The sequence below is a fragment of the Equus przewalskii genome, chromosome 2, assembly GCF_037783145.1.
Source record: "Equus przewalskii isolate Varuska chromosome 2, EquPr2, whole genome shotgun sequence".
Taxonomy (NCBI): domain Eukaryota; kingdom Metazoa; phylum Chordata; class Mammalia; order Perissodactyla; family Equidae; genus Equus; species Equus przewalskii.
The window spans coordinates 48931185-48943388 of NC_091832.1; positions in this window are offsets into that span (position 1 = coordinate 48931185).

Here is a 12204-nt window from a genome sequence, read left to right on the forward strand (position 1 = left end):
AGACACTCCGGAACCACTTGCCGGGCATGTCGGAACCACCTCTCAGAGGTGCCAGAACCACATGCCGGACACTGCGGAATCACCTGCTGGGCATGCCGGAACCACCTGCTGGACATGCCGGAACCACCGGCTCGACTCGCCCGAAGCATTGCCGGCCATGCAAAATCACCTGCCGGCTACGCCAGAACCACTTGGCGAACACTCCGGAATCACCTGCCGGGCATGCCAGAACCACCTCTCAGACTTGCCAGAACCATGTTCCGGAAACGCCTGTACCACCTGCCGAGTATGCCGGAACGACCTGATCCACTCCCCAGAACCACCTGCTTGACACGCCAGAATCACCTGCCGGCTATGCCAGAACCACTCGGCAGACACTCCGGAACCACCTGCTGGGCATGCCGGAACTACCTCTCAGAGGTGCCAAAACCACATGCCGGACACTCCGGTATCACCTGCCGGGCATGCCAGAACAACCTCTCAGAGGTGCCAGAACCACATGCCGGACACTCCGGAATCACCTGCCGGGCATGCCGGAACCACCTGATCCACTCCCCAGAACCACCTGCTGGACATGCCGGAATCTCCTGCCGGACATGCCGGAACCACAAGCTCGACTCGCCGGAACCATTGCCGGACATGCAAAATCACCTGCCGGCTACGCCAGAACCACTTGGCAAACACTCCGGAATCACCTGCCGGGCATGGCGGAACCACCTCTCAGGCATGCCGGAACCGCATGCCAATGACATCGGAAGCACCTGCCGAGCACGCCAGAACCACCTGCTCGACTCGCCAAAACCACCTGATGGACACCCCAAAATCACCTGCCGGCTATGCCACAACCATTTGGTGAACTCTTCGGAATCACCTGCCGGGCTTGCTGGAACCACCTGCCGGTCACGCCAACATCACCTTTCAGCTATGCCAGAACCACTTGGCGGACACCATGGAAACACCTGTCGGGCCGGCCGGAAACTCCTCTCAGACGTGCCAGAACCATGAGCCTGAGATGCCGGAACTACTCCCCGAAAAGACCGAAACCACCTGCCAGACCCGCCTGAACACCCTGGAGAGCAAGCCTGATCCACCTGCTCAACTATCCGGAACCAACATCCTTACACGCCAAAATCACCTTCCAGGTATACCAGAACAACTTGGTGGACACTCCGGAATCATCTGCCGGACATGCCACAACCAGCTCTCAGACACACCAGAACCACGTGCCAGAGACGCCGGAAGCACCAGCTGAGCATGCCTGAGCCACCTGCTCGACTCGCAAGAAACACCTGTCGGACATGCCAAAATCACCTGCCGGTTACGCCAGAAACACTTGGCGGACGCTCCGGAATCACCTGTCGGGCGTGCCGGAACGACCTCTCAGACTTGCCAGAACCATGTTCTGGACACGCCGGTACCACCTGCCGAGTATGCCGGAACCAGCTGATCCACTCCACAGAACCACCTCGTGGACACGCCAAAATCAACTGCCGGCTACGCCAGAACCACTCGGCAGACACTCCGGAATCACATGCCAGGCATTCCGGAACCACCTCTCAGAGGTGCCAGAACCAAATGCCGGACACTCCGGTATCACCTGCCGGGCATGCCGGAACCATGTGCTCGACATGCCGGAACCACCTGCCGGGCATGCCGTAACCACCTGACGGACATGCCGGAACCACCGGCTCGACTCGCCGGAACCATTGCCGGACATGCAAAATCACCTGCCGGCTACGCCAGAACCACTTGGCGAACACTCCGGAATCACCTGCCGGGCATGGCGGAACCACCTCTCAGACACGCCGGAACCACATGCCAATGACACCGGAAGCACCTGCCGAGCGCGCCAGAACCACCTGCTCCACTCGCCAAAACCACCTGCTGGACACACCAAAATCACCTGCCGGCTACGCCACAACCATTTGGTGAACTCTTCGGAATCACCAGCCGGGCTGGCTGGAACCACCTGCCGGTCACGCCAACATCACCTGCCAGCTATGCCAGAAACACTTGGCGGACACCATGGAAACACCTGTCGGGCCGGCCGGAACCACCTATCAGACGTGCCAGAACCATGTGCCTGAGATGCCGGAACCACACCCCTAACAGACCGAAATCACCTGCCAGACCCGCCTGAACCCCCTGGCGAGCACGCCTGATCCACCTGCTCAACTAGCCGGAACCACCTTCCAGACACGCCAAAATCACCTGCCAGGTCTACAAGAACCACTTGGTGGACACTCCGGAATCATCTGCCGGAAATGACAGAACCAGCCCTCTGACACACGAGAACCACATGCCGGACACGCCGGAATCACCTGCTGATCGTGCCTGAGCCACATGCTCGACTTGCAATAAACACCTGCCAGACACGCCAAAATCACCTGCCGGGTACGCCAGAACCACGTGGCAGACACTCCGGAATCACCTGTCGGGCATGCCGGAACCAACTCTCAGACGAGCCAGAACCTCGTGCCGGTCACGGCAGAACCACCTGCCGGACAGATCGGAAACACCTGCTGGACACGCCGGAACCACCGGCTCGACTCGCCGGAACCACGCCCGGACATGCAAAATGACCTGCCGGCTACGCCAGAAACACTTGGCGAACACTCCGGAATCACCTGTCGGGCATGCCGGAACCACCTCTCAGACTTGCCAGAACCAAGTTCCGGACACGCCGGTACCACCTGCCGAGTATGCCGGAACCACCTGATCCACTCCCCAGAACCACCTGCTGGATACGCCAGAATCACCTGCCGGCTACTCCAGAACCACTCGGCAGACACTCCGTAACCAACTGCCGGGCATGCCGGAACCACCTCTCAGAGGTGCCAGAACCACATGCCGGACACTCCGGAATCACCTGCCGGGCATGCCGGAACCATCTCTCAAACTTGCCAGAACCATGTTCCGGACACGCCGGAACCACCTACCGAGCTCGCCGGAACCACCTGCTCGACTCGCCAAAACCACCCGCTGGACACCCCAAAATCACGTGCCGGCTACGCCAGAACCACTCGGCAGACACTCCGGAATCACCTGCTGGGCTGGCTGGAAACACCTGCCAGTCACGCCAACATCACCTTTCAGCTACGCCAGAACCACTTGGCGGACACTCCGGAAACACCTGTCGGGCCGGCCGGAACCACCTCTCAGACGTGCCAGAAACATGTGCCTGAGATGCCGGAACCACTCCCCGAACAGACCGAAACCCCCTGCCAGACCCGCCTGAATCCCATGGCGAGCACGCCTGATCCACCTACTCCACTATCCGGAACCACCTTCCTGACACGCCAAAATCACCTGCCAGGTCTACCAGAACCACTTGGTGGACACTCCGGAAACACCTGTCGGGCCGGCCGGAACCACCTCTCAGACTTGCCAGAACCATGTTCTGGACACGCCGGTACCACCTGCCGAGTACGCCGGAACCAGCTGAGCCACTCCCCAGAACCACCTAGTGGACACGCCAAAATCAACTGCCGGCTACACCGGAACCACCGGCTCGACTCGCCGGAAACACGGCCGGACATGCAAAATGACCTGCCTGCTAGGCCAGAACCACTTGGCGAGCACTCTGGAATCACCTGTCAGGCATGCCGGAACCACCTCTCAGACTTGCCAGAACCATGTTCCGGACACGCCGGTACCACCTGCCGAGTATGCCGGAACCACCTGATCCACTCCCCAGAACCACCTGCTGGACACGCCAGAATCAACTACAGCTATGTCCGAACCACACGGCAGACACTCCGGAATCACATGCCAGGCATTCCGGAACCACCTCTCAGAGGTGCCAGAAACACATGCCGGAGACTCCGGAATCACCTGCCGGGCATGCCAGAACCACCTATCAAAGGTGCCAGAACCACATGCCGGAGACTCTGGAATCCCCTGCCAGGCATGCCGGAACCTTCTCTCAGACGTGCCACAACCACGTGCCGGAGAGACCGGAAGCACCTGCCGAGCTCTCCGGAACCACCTGCTGGACATGCCGGAACCACCTGCCTCACAGGCCAAAATCATATGCCGGCTACGCCAAAACCATTGGGTGGACACTCCAGAATCACCTTGCGGGCATGCCGGAACCACGTCATGGACAGACGGCAAACACCTGCCGGACCTGCCGGAACCACCTGCCGAGCACGCCGGAACCACCTGCTCGACTCAACAGAGCCACCTGCCGGACACACCAGAAACACCTGCGGGGTACGCCAGAACCACTTGGAGGACTCTCCGGGATCACCTGCCGGGCATGCCGGAACCACCTCTCAGAGGTGCCAGAACCATGTGCCGGACACGCCGGAACCACCTGCTCCACTCCCCAGAACCACCTGCTGGACACGCCAAAATCACCTGCCGGCTAAGCCAGAACCACGCATCAGACACTCCGGAACCACCTCCAGGACAGACCGGAACCAGCTGCCGGACACGCCGGGACCACCTGCTTGACTCGCCAGAACCACCTGCCAGACACTACAGAATCACCAGCCGGCTACGCCACAACCACTTGTCGCACACCCCGGAATCACCTGCCGGGCATGCGGGAACCACCTCTCAGAGGTGCCACAACCACATGCCGGAGACGGCGGAAGCACCTGCCGAGAATGCAGGAAGTTCCTACTCCACTCCCCAGAACCACCTGCCGGACACGCCAAAATCACCTGCCGGCTACGCCAGAACCACTTGGAGGACACTCCAGAATCACCTGCCGGGCATGCCAGCACAACCTCTCAGAAGTGAGAGAAGCACATGCCGGACAGGCCGGAACCATCTCCCGGACAGACCGGAAACACAGGAAACACTCGCCGGAACCACCTGCTTGACTCACCGGTCCCACCTGCCGGACACGCCAAAATCACCTGACCGCTACACCAGAACCACTTGGTGGACAAGCCGGAATCACGTGAAGGGCATGCCGACGCAACCTCTCAGACGTGCCAGAACCTCGTGCCGGACACCCCAGAACCACCTGCTGGACAGACCGGAACCACCTGCCGGACACGCCAGAACCACCGGCTCGACTTGCCGTAACCATTGCCGGACATGCAAAATCACCTGCCGGCTACGCCAGAACCACTTGGCGAACACTCCGGAATCACCTGCCAGGCATGGCGGAACCACCTCTCACACATGCCGGAACCACATGCCAATGACACAGGAAGCACCTGCCGAGCACGCCAGAACCACCTGCTCGACTCGCCAAAACCACCTGCTGGACACGCCAAAATCACCTGCCGGCTACGCCACAACCATTTGGTGAACTCTTCGGAATCACCTGCCGGGCTGGCTGGAACCACCTGCCGGTCACGCCAACATCACCTGCCAGCTATGCCAGAACCACTTGGCGGACACCATGGAAACACCTGTCGGGCCGGCCGGAACCACCTCTCAGACGTGCCAGAACCATGTGCCTGAGATGCCGGAACCACACCCCGAACAGACCGAAACCACGTGCCAGACCCGCCTGAACCACCTGCCGAGCACGCCGGAACCACCTACTCGACTCGCCGGAACCACCTACCTGACACGCCAAAATCACCTGCCGGGTATGCCAGAACCACTTGGTGGACACTCCGGAATCATCTGCCTGACATGCCAGAACCAGCTCTCAGACACACCAGAACCACGTGCCGGACACGCCGGAAGCACCTGCTGAGCATGCCTGAGCCACATGCTCGACTTGCCAGAAACACCTGCCAGACACGCCAAAATCACCTGCCGGGTACGCCAGAACCATGTGGCGGACACTCCGGAATCACCTGTAGGTCATGCCGGAACCACCTCTCAGACGTGCCAGAACCTCATGCCGGACACGCCAGAAACACCTGCCGGACAGACCGGAACCACCTGCCGGACACGCTGGAACAACCAGCTCGACTCGCCGGAACCACCGCCGGACATGCAAAATCACCTGGCCCCTACGCCAGAACCACTTGGCGAACACTCCCGAATCACCTGCCGGGCATGCCGGAACCACCTATCAGGCTTGCCAGAACCATGTTCCGGACACGCCGGTACCACCTGCCGAGTATGCCGGAACCACCTGATCCACTCCCCAGAACCACCTGCTGGACACGCCAGAATCACCTGCCGTCTACGCCAGAACCACTCGGCAGACACTCCGGAACCACCTGCCGCGCATGCCGGAACCACCTATCAAAGGTGCCAGAACCACATGCCGGAGACTCTGGAATCACCTGCCGGGCATGCCGGAACCAACTCTCAGACATGCCAGAACCATGTTCCGGTCACGCTGGTACCACCTGCCGAGCTCGCCGGAACCACCTGCTGGACACGCCAAAATCACCTGCCGGCTACGCCAGAACCACTTGGCGGACACTCCAGAATCACCTGCCGGGCTTGCTGGAACCACCTGCCGGTCACGCCAACATCACCTGCCAGCTACGCCAGCACCACTTGGCGGACACTCCGGAAACACCTGTCAGGCCGGCCGCAACCACCTCTCAGATGTGCCAGAACCACGTGCCTGAGATGCCGGAACCACACCCCGAACAGACCGAAACCACCTGCCTGACCCGCCTGAACCCCATGGCGAGCACACCTGATCCACCTGTTCAACTAGCCGCAACCAGCTTCCTGACACGCCAAAATCACCTGCCAGGTATACCGGAGCCACTTGGTGGACACTCTGGAATCATCTGCCGGACATGCCAGAACCAGCTCTCAGACACACCAGAACCACGTGCCAGAGACGCCGGAAGCACCAGCTGCGCATGCCGGAGCCACATGCACGACTCGCAAGAAACACCTGTCGGACAGGCCAAAATCACCTGCCGGGTACGCCAGAAACACTTGGCGGACACTCCGGAATCACCTGTCGGGCATGCCGGAACCACCTCTCAGACTTGCCAGAACCATGTTCTGGACACGCCGGTACCACCTGCCGAGTATGCCGGAACCAGCTGATCCACTCCCCAGAACCACCTACTGGACACGCCAAAATCAACTGCCGGCTATGCCAGAACCACACGGTAGACACTCTGGAATCACATGCCAGGCATTCCGGAACCACCTCTCAGAGGTGCCAGAACCACATGCCGGAGACTCCGGAATCACCTGCCGGGCATGCCGGAACCACCTATCAAAGGTGCCAGAACCACATGCCGGAGACTCTGGAATCACCTGCCGGGCATGCCGGAACCTTCTCTCAGACGTGCCACAACCACGTGCCGGAGAGACCGGAAGCACCTGCCGAGCTCTCCGGAACCACCTGCTGGACATGCCGGAACCACCTGCCTCACAGGCCAAAATCATATGCCGGCTACGCCAAAACCACTGGGTGGACACTCCAGAATCACCTTGCGGGCATGCCGGAACCACGTCATGGACAGACGGCAAACACCTGCCGGACCTGCCGGAACCACCTGCCGAGCACGCCGGAACCACCTGCTCGACTCAACAGAGCCACCTGCCGGACACACCAGAAACACCTGCGGGGTACGCCAGAACCACTTGGAGGACTCTCCGGGATCACCTGCCGGGCATGCCGGAACCACCTCTCAGAGGTGCCAGAACCATGTCCCGGACACGCCAGGACCACCTGCCGAGTATGCCGGAACCACCTGCTCCACTCCCCAGAACCACCTGCTGGACACGCCAAAATCACCTGCCGGCTACGCCAGAATCACTCGGCAGACACTCCGGAACCACCTCCAGGACAGACCGGAACCAGCTGCCGGACACGCCGGGACCACCTGCTCGACTCGCCAGAACCACCTGACGGACACACCAGAAACACCTGCGGGGTACGCCAGAACCACTTGGAAGACTCTCCGGGATCACCTGCCGGGCATGCCGGAACCACCTCTCAGAGGTGCCAGGACGATGTGCCGGACACAACAGAACCACCTGCCGGACAGACCGGAACCACCTGCCGGACACGCCGGAACCACCAGCTCGACTCGCCGGAACCACCGCCGGACATGCAAAATCTCCTGCCGGCTACGCCAGAACCCCTTGGCGAACACTCCCGAATCACCTGCCGGGAATGCCGGAACCACCTATCAGGCTTGCCAGAACCATGTTCCGGACACGCCGGTACCACCTGCCGAGTATGCCGGAATCACCTGATCCACTCCCCAGAACCACCTGCTGGACACGCCAGAATCACCTGCCGTCTACGCCAGAACCACTCGGCAGACACTCCGGAACCACCTGCCGGGCATGCCGGAACCACCTCTCAGACGTGCCAGTGCCATGTGCCGGACACGTTGGGCCCACATGCCGAGTATGCCGGAACCACCTGCTCCACTCCCCAGAACCACCTGCTGGACACGCCAAAATCACCTGCCGGCTACGCCAGAACCACTCGGCAGACACTCCGGAACCACCTCCAGGACAGACCGGAACCAGCTGCCGGACACGCCGGGACCACCTGCTTGACTCGCCAGAACCACCTGCCAGACACTACAGAATCACCAGCCGGCTACGCCACAACCACTTGTCGCACACCCCGGAATCACCTGCCGGGCATGCGGGAACCACCTCTCAGAGGTGCCACAACCACATGCCGGAGACGGCGGAAGCACCTGCCGAGAATGCCGGAAGTTCCTGATGCACTCCCCAGAACCACCTGCCGGACACGCCAAAATCACCTGCCGGCTACGCCAGAACCACTTGGCGGACACTCCAGAATCACCTGCCGGGCATGCCAGCACAACCTCTCAGAAGTGCCAGAAGCACGTGCCGGACAGGCCGGAACCATCTCCCGGACAGACCGGAAACACAGGAAACACTCACCGGAACCACCTGCTTGACTCACCGCTCCCACCGGCCGGACACGCCAAAATCACCTGCCCGCTACACCAGAACCACTTGGTGGACAAGCCGGAATCACGTGAAGGGCATGCCGACGCAACCTCTCAGACGTGCCAGAACCTCGTGCCGGACACCCCAGAACCACCTGCTGGACAGACCGGAACCACCTGCCGGACACGCCAGAACCACCGGCTCGACTCGCCAGAACCATTGCCGGACATGCAAAATCACCTGCCGGCTACGCCAGAACCACTTGGCGAACACTCCGGAATCACCTGCCGGGCATGGCGGAACCACCTCTCAGACATGCCGGAACCACATGCCAATGACACCGGAAGCACCTGCCGAGCACGCCAGAACCACCTTCTCCACTCGCCAAAACCACCTGCTGGACACGCCAAAATCACCTGCCGGCTACGCCACAACAATTTGGTGAACACTTCGGAATCACCTGCCGGGCTGGCTGGAACCACCTGCCGGTCACGCCAACATCACCTGCCAGCTATGCCAGAACCACTTGGCGGACACCGGGGAAACACATGTCGGGCCGGCCGGAACCACCTATCAGACGTGCCAGAACCATGTGCCTGAGATGCCGGAACCACACCCCGAACAGACCGAAACCACCTGCCAGACATGCCTGAAACACCTGCCGAGCACGCCGGAACCACCTACTCGACTCACCGGAACCACCTACCTGACACGCCAAAATCACCTGCCGGGTATGCCAGAACCACTTGGTGGACACTCCGGAATCATCTGCCGGACATGCCAGAACCAGCTCTCAGACACACCAGAACCACGTGCCGGACACACCGGAAGCACCTGCTGATGATGCCTGAGCCACATGCTCGACTTGCAAGAAACACCTGCCAGACGCGCCAAAATCACCTGCCGGGTACGCCAGAACCACGTGGCGGACACTCCGGAATCACCTGTCGGGCATCCCGGAACCACCTCTCAGACGTGCCAGAACCTCGTGCCGGACACGCCAGAACCACCTGCCGGACAGACCAGAACCACATGCCGGACATTCCGTAATCACCTGCCGGGCATGCCGGAACCATCTCTCAGACGTGCCAGAACCATGTTCCGAACACGCCGCTACCACCTGCCGAGCTCGCCGTAACCACCTGCTGGACACGCCAAAATCACCTGCCGGCTACGCCAGAACCACTTGGTGGACACTCCAGAATCACCTGCCGGGCTTGCTGGAACCACCTGCCGGTAACGACAACATCACCTGCCAGCTACGCCAGCACCACTTGGCGGACACTCTGGAAACACCTGTCGGGCCGGCCGCAACCACCTCTCAGATGTGCCAGAACCACGTGCCTGAGATGCCGGAACCACACCCCGAACAGACCGAAACCACCTGCCAGACCCGCCTGAACCCCCTGGCGAGCACACTTGATCCACCTGTTCAACTAGCCGGAACCACCTTCCTGAGACGCCAAAATCACCTGCCAGGTATACCAGAACCACTTGGTGGACACTCTGGAATCATCTGCCGGACATGCCAGATCCAGCTCTCTGACACACCAGAACCACGTGCCGGACACGCCGGAAGCACCTGCTGAGCATGCCTGAGCCACATGCTCGACTTGCAAGAAACACCTGCCAGACACGCCAAAATCACCTGCCGGGTACGCCAGAACCATGTGGCGGACACTCCGGAATCACCTGCCGGGCATGCCGGAACCACCTCTCAGATGTGCCAGAACCTCGTGCCGGACACGCCAGAACCACCTGTCGGACAGACCGGAACCACCTGCCGGACACGCCGTTACCAACAGCTCGACTCGCCGGAACCACCGCCGCACATGCAAAATCACCCGCCGGCTACGCCAGAACCACTTGGCGAACACTCCCGAATCACCTGCCGGACACGCCGGAACCACCAGCTCGACTCGCCGGAACCACCGCCGGACATGCAAAATCACCTGCCGGCTACGCCAGAACCACTTGGCGAACACTCCCGAATCACCTGCCGGGCATGCCGGAACCACCTATCAGGCTTGCCAGAACCATGTTCCGGACACGCCGGTACCACCTGCCGAGTATGCCGGAACCACCTGATCCACTCCCCAGAACCACCTGCTGGACACGCCAGAATCACCTGCCGTCTACGCCAGAACCACTCGGCAGACACTCCGGAACCACCTGCCGGGCATGCCGGAACCACCTCTCAGAGGTGCCAGAACCACATGCCGGACACTCCGGAATCACCTGCCGGGCATGCCGGAACCATCTCTCAGACGTGCCAGAACCATGTTCCGGACACGCCGCTACCACCTGCCGAGCTCGCCGGAACCACCTGCTGGACACGCCAAAATCACCTGCCGGCTACGCCAGAACCACTTGGCGGACACTCCAGAATCACCTGCAGGGCTTGCTGGAACCACCTGCCGGTCACGACAACATCACCTGCCAGCTACGCCAGCACCACTTGGCAGACACTCTGGAAACACCTGTTGGGCCGGCCGCAACCACCTCTCAGATGTGCCAGAACCACGTGCCTGAGATGCCGGAACCACACCCCGAACAGACCGAAACCACCTGCCAGACCCGCCTGAACCCCCTGCCGAGCACGCCTGATCCACCTGTTCAACTAGCCGGAACCACCTTCCTGAGACGCCAAAATCTCCTGCCAGGTATACCAGAACCACTTGGTGGACACTCTGGAATCATCTGCCGGACATGCCAGAACCAGCTCTCAGACACACCAGAACCACGTGCCAGAGATGCCGGAAGCACCAGCTGAGCATGCCTGAGCCACCTGCACGACTCGCAAGAAACACCTGTCGGACAGGCCAAAATCACCTGCCGGGTACGCCAGAAACACTTGGCGGACACTCCGGAATCACCTGTCGGGCATGCCCGAACCACATCTCAGACTTGCCAGAACCATGTTCTGGACACGCCGGTACCACCTGCCGAGTATGCCGGAACCAGCTGATCCACTCCCCAGAACCACCTACTGGACACGCCAAAATCAACTAAAGCTATGCCCGAACCACACGGCAGACACTCCGGAATCACATGCCAGGAATTCCGGAACCACCTCTCAGAGGTGCCAGAACCACATGCCGGAGACTCCGGAATCACCTGCCGGGCATGCCGGAACCACCTATCAAAGGTGCCAGAACCACATGCCGGAGACTCCGGAATCACCTTCCGGGCATGCCAGAACCACCTATCAAAGGTGCCAGAACCACATGCCGGAGACTCTGGAATCCCCTGCCAGGCATGCCGGAACCTTCTCTCAGACGTGCCACAACCACGTCCCGGAGAGACCGGAAGCACCTGCCGAGCTCTCCGGAACCACCTGCTAGACATGCCGGAACCACCTGCCTCACAGGCCAAAATCATATGCCGGCTACGCCAAAACCACTGGGTGGACACTCCAGAATCACC